Source organism: Solanum stenotomum, unplaced genomic scaffold (genome assembly GCF_019186545.1).
Source record: "Solanum stenotomum isolate F172 unplaced genomic scaffold, ASM1918654v1 scaffold31411, whole genome shotgun sequence".
In the NCBI taxonomy this organism is placed as follows: Eukaryota; Viridiplantae; Streptophyta; class Magnoliopsida; order Solanales; family Solanaceae; genus Solanum; species Solanum stenotomum.
In genome coordinates, this window is record NW_026031443.1 from 58,063 (window position 1) to 65,365 (window position 7,303).

Consider the following 7,303-nt stretch of genomic DNA (forward strand, 5'->3'; position numbering starts at 1 on the left):
ACTCACATACCTTGATAGGGATCACCCCCGACGAAAAATCCACGATGATCTCCTTGATTGCTCTTCTCTTTCTCCTTTTCCTTCTCTTCTTTCTCTCTTCTCTCCCAAGCCCTAGCTCTTTACTCTTTAAAAAAAATGAGACAAACTGATCTAAAATCAGTCTAACACTTTAATATAACCAAAACAATTGATTTGTGAATAGACCAAAATGCCCTTAAATTTCCGGAACGGACTCCCTGCCAACTGCCCAACTTTTAAAGGGCATAACTCGCTCATACGAACTCGGAATCGAGTAAACTCGGTGGCGTTGGAAAGATCGTTCCAAGGGCTTTCTAAACATAACTGGAACTACTCCTGGATTATCCTGAGCTAGGAGTTATGACTGCTCAAAGTTGGCCAAAAACTCATTGATTTCCACACTTAGCCAAATTTCCAGATTTTTAAACTTAGCCAAATTTCCAGATTCTGGACTGCCAAATTTCCAGATTTTAAATTTTTCCAAAAATGACTATTTCCAAATTCAAGCTTCTTCATATTCATTTTAAATTGTCGGATGTTACAGATACAATAAGCCTGAAATGTATATAGAAATACAAATGAACTGATGTTTATAAAATACAATACTTTCTGTGTATGAAAATACAATAACTGCTGTGGGAGTTTCTCTAACCGACAACCATCACATGAGAGCTACAGTGATGATACAGCGATCGACCTCACGTTGCTAGAGCATCTTATACCCGGCCAAAGGTATAAGACCTGAACTGCCTAATGGATCCACTAGTCTAATCTGAAAAGGATTCATCTAAAAAGTATGATCCTTTTCTACCCATGGTGGCTAACATGGTTCTATGGGGGCTGTGGGTTCTTTGAACGCTCCCCCAATTCGGTGCTCGATACTACCCCCAAAAATGTACTGGCTCTTATGTTTTTAAAACATATTTCTTCCTGCTGATATGAGATAATTACTCAAAAACTAGCCCGAAGGCTCTTTTGGAAATCTCAGTTTCCAACCTTATTTAGATGTAAAAACATTTCTTTAAAACTTCCTTGGGAATACATAGTTCCCTAATAACTTTGAGAAATGAACTCAACTTGAAACTCTTAACTGAACTTGAAACCCTTAACTGAACTTGACTGGAAACTTGAGCCTTAAATGAAGTTCAAACATTCAATAAAGACTCTTGAATAACTTTAAAGACTTGCTTAAACTTACTCTTAAACCTTGCTTGACTTGACTCTAACTTCCCTTAACTTTGATCCTAACTCGCCTTGAATTGGATTATGGATTCAAGACATATAATCGCATGTTTATAGATGAGTTCGGGATGTTTAGAAACACTTTGGGGTGTTGGAAACAACTAGGGAACATAGGTATAACACCTAGGAACATGCATGAGAAAGCATGGAAGAATGGGGGGAAACTTGGCGTCCTTGGCGCTCTGCAAGACGCGGAGCAACAGCCCTCGAAAGTCGGAGGTCAACTGCTGGCACTCTGAGAGGCGCGATGCCCCAAGGGGAAAACCTCAGAGCCCCTTTTGGGGCGTGCTGGCAGGCGCGACGCGCCAACCCCCTTGCCCAGAAACTCGACTTTTCTCCCCTTTTTCTTCAACTCTAAACCATCCTCACTTCAAAGGATCTAACCCCAAACACTAAGGATCATCAATCCCTCAACATACCATAGATTACAACTCATTTACACAACCCAATCATGTCTCACAACCAACAATAACTTCAACAACACAACTAACAACATCAACAACTAACAACTTCAACAACAATTCCAATCTTTCTTCAAATAATAAAATGAGCTTGGTGTGTGAGGGAAAGGATCAACCCACACTAAGAACTCACATACCTTGAAAGGGATCACCCCCGACGAAAATCCACGTTGATCTTTGACGGAAACTTGTTGATCTCCTCTTTCTCCTCTTCTTCTTCCCCTTCTTCTCTTCTTCTTCTTAAGCCCTAGCTTTTACTCTTTTAAAATGGGACAAAAATGATCCAAAGATCAGCCCTATACATCAATATAATCCCAAAAGAATGATTTGTGAAAAGACCAAAATGCCCTTAAATTTCCGGACGGATTCCTTGTCAACTGCCCAACTTTCAAAGGCCATAACTCGCTCATACGAACTCGGAATCGAGCAAACTCGGTGGCGTTGGAAAGATCATTCCACAAGCTTTACAACCATAACTGGAAATACTCCTAACTCATCCTGATCTGGGAGTTATGACTGCTCAAAGTTGGCCAAAAACTCACTGATTTCCACACTTAAGCCAAATTCCAGATTTTCAAATCCTTTCCAAAAATGAAAACTTTCAAATTCCAAGCCTCTTCTTAGCTATTTCAAATTGTCGGATGTTACAAAAAATGTCCAAAGGTAATGACCATTGCTTTGTTTTAGTCCTTGAAGTACCAAAGCTTCAGGTAACACTGCAGTCTGCACAATATCAAGCAATTAAACTTGAAGTTTATTAACGGCAATATGGTTCGACACGTTGCATATTCGCTTCACTTGATCAACAACAACCCCAATTTAGAAAGGCTCCGATTAATGGTACATCTTCTTTTTTATTAAATAGGTTGAATTGCTACTGCTTCATCTGGCAATTAATCATAAGCCCTCTTTTTCAGTTTCTCAGGTGTAATGATTCTAAGGATGTTGTGAGTGTTTTATTCATCACTTGTAATCCCAAATAATGACATATAATGCTCATAATGGTGAATATATATAAAACTGATTTTGTTTTCTGAAATGGAATTTATGAAGCATATATTGGCATCTGCAACTGCACTTGAGAAAATATGCATTGTTAGCAATGTTAGCAACTTCTCAGATTCATTAATTTTCTCTGAACAAGAATTAACTTTTCAGAAATCAAATTAAATTTTAATAAACAAAAGATGAAAAAGGGGAATAGAAACTGTACTAATTGACAGAGGAATCTTGTTAGCAATGTTAGCAGCAGCCAAGGTTGTCCAATTAGATTTGTGTGATACATTGAATTCAAATTACTCAACGATTTATTATACTCAACGATTTCGAATTGATGATTCGAAATCGTGAATCGTTTGTCCAATCATCTACAACAGCAGATTTGAGATTTAAGATTTTGAATTGATGGAGAAGATGAAAATTTGATTTTTGAATTTTGTGAAGTTGTTACAGATTGGAATAGATTGATATCAATCAATCCGTGTGATTTGTGGGAAAAGAAAATCAGCACTACGTGATTTGTGGGAATATAAAATCAGTTTTGCGTGATTTTGGAAAAGAAAATCAGTTTTACATTAATATTCCATATTAAGCGCAACAGACAAGTTTATAATGTATCATATATAATGTATCTAGATAAAATTTATGTATCCGGATTGTTGGTTTTTTAAGGTATTTTTGTAAGATAAAAAAAAGTAGGGATAAAATGTAATTTAAGGTCTAACACTATGGGATTTAGGTAAGTTATACTATTTTATATTCATCATATCAAAGAAGTTTTGACTTTCCTGCTGTTTTTTTTAAATAATATTATCACAGTGCAAAATTGGGAAAAAAATATATGGGCAAAAAAAAAAAAGATATTGTTTTAGGAGTTTGCAATGTTATGTGTGCCCTGCTCATGTATTTATTCCATTCTTTTAAAAATAATTAATAATTGATGTTGTGGTGATAAAATTAGTTTGAGAAAATATGGTTCGTTTCAATACGTTTAAGTATTAATTTGTCCATTTTTAATCTAGTTTGTCTTGATTTGTTAGCTCGTTTAATAGTTTGAAATAATTTGAGTTAAGTATGTAACCTAAATTGACTAATGATAAATCTTGTCAAAAAGTTCAAATTAAAAATATATTTTCATTTGATATATCATGTAAAGCTATAATAAAGAACAATTTATGTACTTAACTTTTCTCTAAGTATATAAAACAAATTAAGAAAAAAAAATTAAGAGTTGAATGACTTGGGATGTGATTCATATTTTTAACCCATATTTAATAAAGTTTGACGATATTTATTTTGATCCGTCTAAATTTAGCTCAATTACATTGCGTCAATATTATTTGTTGATAAAGATTGGAATCTTTGACATTGCCAGAACAGTTCCAAATGATGCTGTTTGACTAAATAAATAAAATAGGAGTTTTATTATTATTATTATTATTATTATTATTATTATTATTATTATTATTATTATTATATAGTATATGGCAATCCAAATTTGACCATCTATTCCAAAGTGAGAAAAAAAATTGTTTAAACTTTTTTGGCTAGTATTTAAATACTGTTTTCCTAATGTATCTATATATAGTAACAATACTAAGAAGAAAAATTCATTAGTGTGAGATTTTAATTTTGCATTTAAAAAAAATAAAAAACTAAAGATGTCTAGTTTTTCAAGATTGCTATCAACAATCTCCAAGAAAGTTGTGAAACCTTTTTCTCCCACTCCATCAACTCAAAAAATTCACAAATTTTCACTTCTTGATCAATGTATGGGTAATTTTTATAAGCCCCTTGTTCTATTTTACCCAAAACATCAACTAGAACAAGTCCAAAACAACTCTCTAAATTTCTAGAAAACTCATTTTCAAAAGCATTGACTTATCATCAACCATGGGTTGAAAGTTTAAGAGATAATGCAACTATTCATTGCGATGACACTGGGGCTGAGTTCTTTGAAGTTGAAGTTAATTGTCCAATGAATCAAGTCGTTCATCGCCTAGACTTAACATTTCCTCCAGGGTTTTCCTGGAAGAATGTTCCTCATGCAAATGATGGTGGCCGATTGAGCGTAGCTCAGCTTAGCCACTTTGATTGTGGAGGAATGTCAATAAGTGTGTATGTCACATAAGGTGGGTGATGCGCGTAGTGCTTTTTCCTTTTTGAAGGATTGGGCTACAATAACCCGACAATATCCAAATGGTGAATTATCATGTCCTTCGTATTATGTTCAGGATTCATTAATGCCATCTCTACCCGATGGCCCACTAAAGTTCCCCGTTATGGTTGAGCCAAATACAGAAGAAAGTGTCGAATTTGAAAAGAGGTTTTTTTTATCTGAATCCAATATAAGAGCTCTCAAAGCATTGATAGTTGATGATCCATCATCAATAGTGCAAAATCCAACAACTACTGAGGTTGTTAGTGCAATTGTTTACAAATGTGCAGCAATTACTGGTGCAAACATATCAAATGGTAATGATTCTTCATCTCAAATGGTTTTAGTATTCGATTTACGAAAAATAATTCCACCTTCAATAAAATCAACATCCACAATCGGGAACATTCTCACCGCCTTCTCTACACCAATATATAACCTAGAAAACCTGAGGCAACCAAATTAGTAGCCGATATAAGAAAGTCTAAACACGAGCTTTCCACCAGAGACAATTTCAAAGAAAACAAATGGGTATCAGAGATGCTAGAATACGCAAATAAAATAAATATAGGAACAGAGGATGACCAATCGTATCGTCAGAAGAGTTCATATCACGATGTGTATCAATGTAGTAGTATATGTAACATTCCATTCCAAGATTTGGATTTTGGATGGAGGAGACCTACAAGAGCAAGCATAGCAAGTACACCATTTAGCAATATGATTTATTTGATGAATACACAAGATCAAAATAAAGGAATTGAAGTGTTTATTAACTTGAATCAACAACAAATGTCCATTTTTGAACAAGACAAGGAATTTCTACAATTTGCTAGTCCTGTTGGTGATAATCATGCTCATGAGGACAAAGAGAAATTATATTGCATGGAAGCTTTCTAAATTATTCTTACACGTGCATTCATGTCACAAGGAGTTTATAATTCAATAAGGTTATAAATTTGTATTTGCTATATATGTTTCTAAATTTCTATTTTATGGTATGTTGTTTATTTCGTGTAAAACCTCTTTAAATTTATCTACCATAAAAATACAAAAAAATTTAAATGTCAAATTATTTTTAAGAAAAAAATTATTCTCATAAATTCTTGAACGTTTGAAGTTCTTATAAGATATCTACAACTTTAGACTCATATTTAAAAGTAGTAAACTTGTAAATTCTTATACATTGCAAATATAATTTAAATGATGGTTCACAAATCGACGACATATCGTCCTCTTTAATAAACTTTAAAGTGTCACAACAATGCCAAAAAATTAATTAAAAAATTATACTGCTAAACTATATAATATGTTAGTCAAACCTTATATTAATTACATATCTTGTATCTTAAAAAATGTTTTTTCCTTTAAATAACTCGTGAGATTCATTGTTTACTTTTTTTTAAACTGCATACATATATTATATATCTGTTGGCTATTTTCAATTTAGATGGACATTATTTACTTTAGTTTTTTAAGAAAAAAAGCGAATAGATGACGTTTTGTCATGAAAACACGTTTGTTCATAAATTTTTTTAAAAAATTCAAAAACAACTAACAAAAATTAATCTTACAAAAATTTAAAAAACAACTCTAATTTATTTCATGATCAAACACAATTTCAATTTTCGTTCGTAAAACAATTATTTTTCCAGTAACAAAATGAAAATAGTCAAACGCCTCCAAATAATGGGATCAAACTTCAAATTGAAGTTCACCCACAAAAGAAACATTATAAGACAAAATGATCCATAAACTTTTAGAAATATCTCCAAACACCCTTTTATCTTTCCTTCTTTCTCCCTTTTTCCCCTTTCAAAATTTCCCCATCGTCTTCAAAATTCGATTCAGGCATCCAAATCTCCTTCAAATTCAGAGCAATTTTCAGTAAAAAAAAATAATCAAAATCTGGGCTGCAATGAAACGCTATATGAACCCATTTTCCTGTATCTTATTGTGTTGCATCTTTTTGTTGAGTTCGATATACATCGCTAAAGCTGAAGTTATTACCCTCACAGGTGATACGTTTAATGATAAGGTAAATAAAACTTATTTTTGTTGCTTTTATGTTGCTCGGACTCTTCAAAAATACTGTCACACCCGTATCGGATTCTGCAAAAATATACTACTTTTGGAGGATTCGATACGCATTTGTGGACATTTTTGAAGAGTTTGAGCAATATAGATTTTAATTTGTTGTTTGTTTAGATCAGATATTAGTTTTACCTTGTAGAAGATTACTGGGGTTTATACGATCTGTAACATGTATGTGTTTTGACTTTTTGAGTAATTGTTGCTCTATGCTGTTGTTGTGTCATTTGAGATGATATTTTGTTAGTAATTGAGTGATGATATCTAAATTTGATCTGGGTATTTGTTGATTTGGTGTGTGTCGGATCGTTCAAAAGTAGTACATTTTTAATGG

The 7,303-nt window shown here is 33.0% G+C and overlaps 1 pseudogene; it reads left to right on the top strand.

The window, feature by feature from the left end:
- The first annotated feature begins 4,381 nt into the window (after nt 1-4,381).
- Nucleotides 4,382-5,778, top strand: LOC125851997 (acyltransferase Pun1-like; annotated as a pseudogene).
- Nucleotides 5,779-7,303: the final 1,525 nt, after the last annotated feature.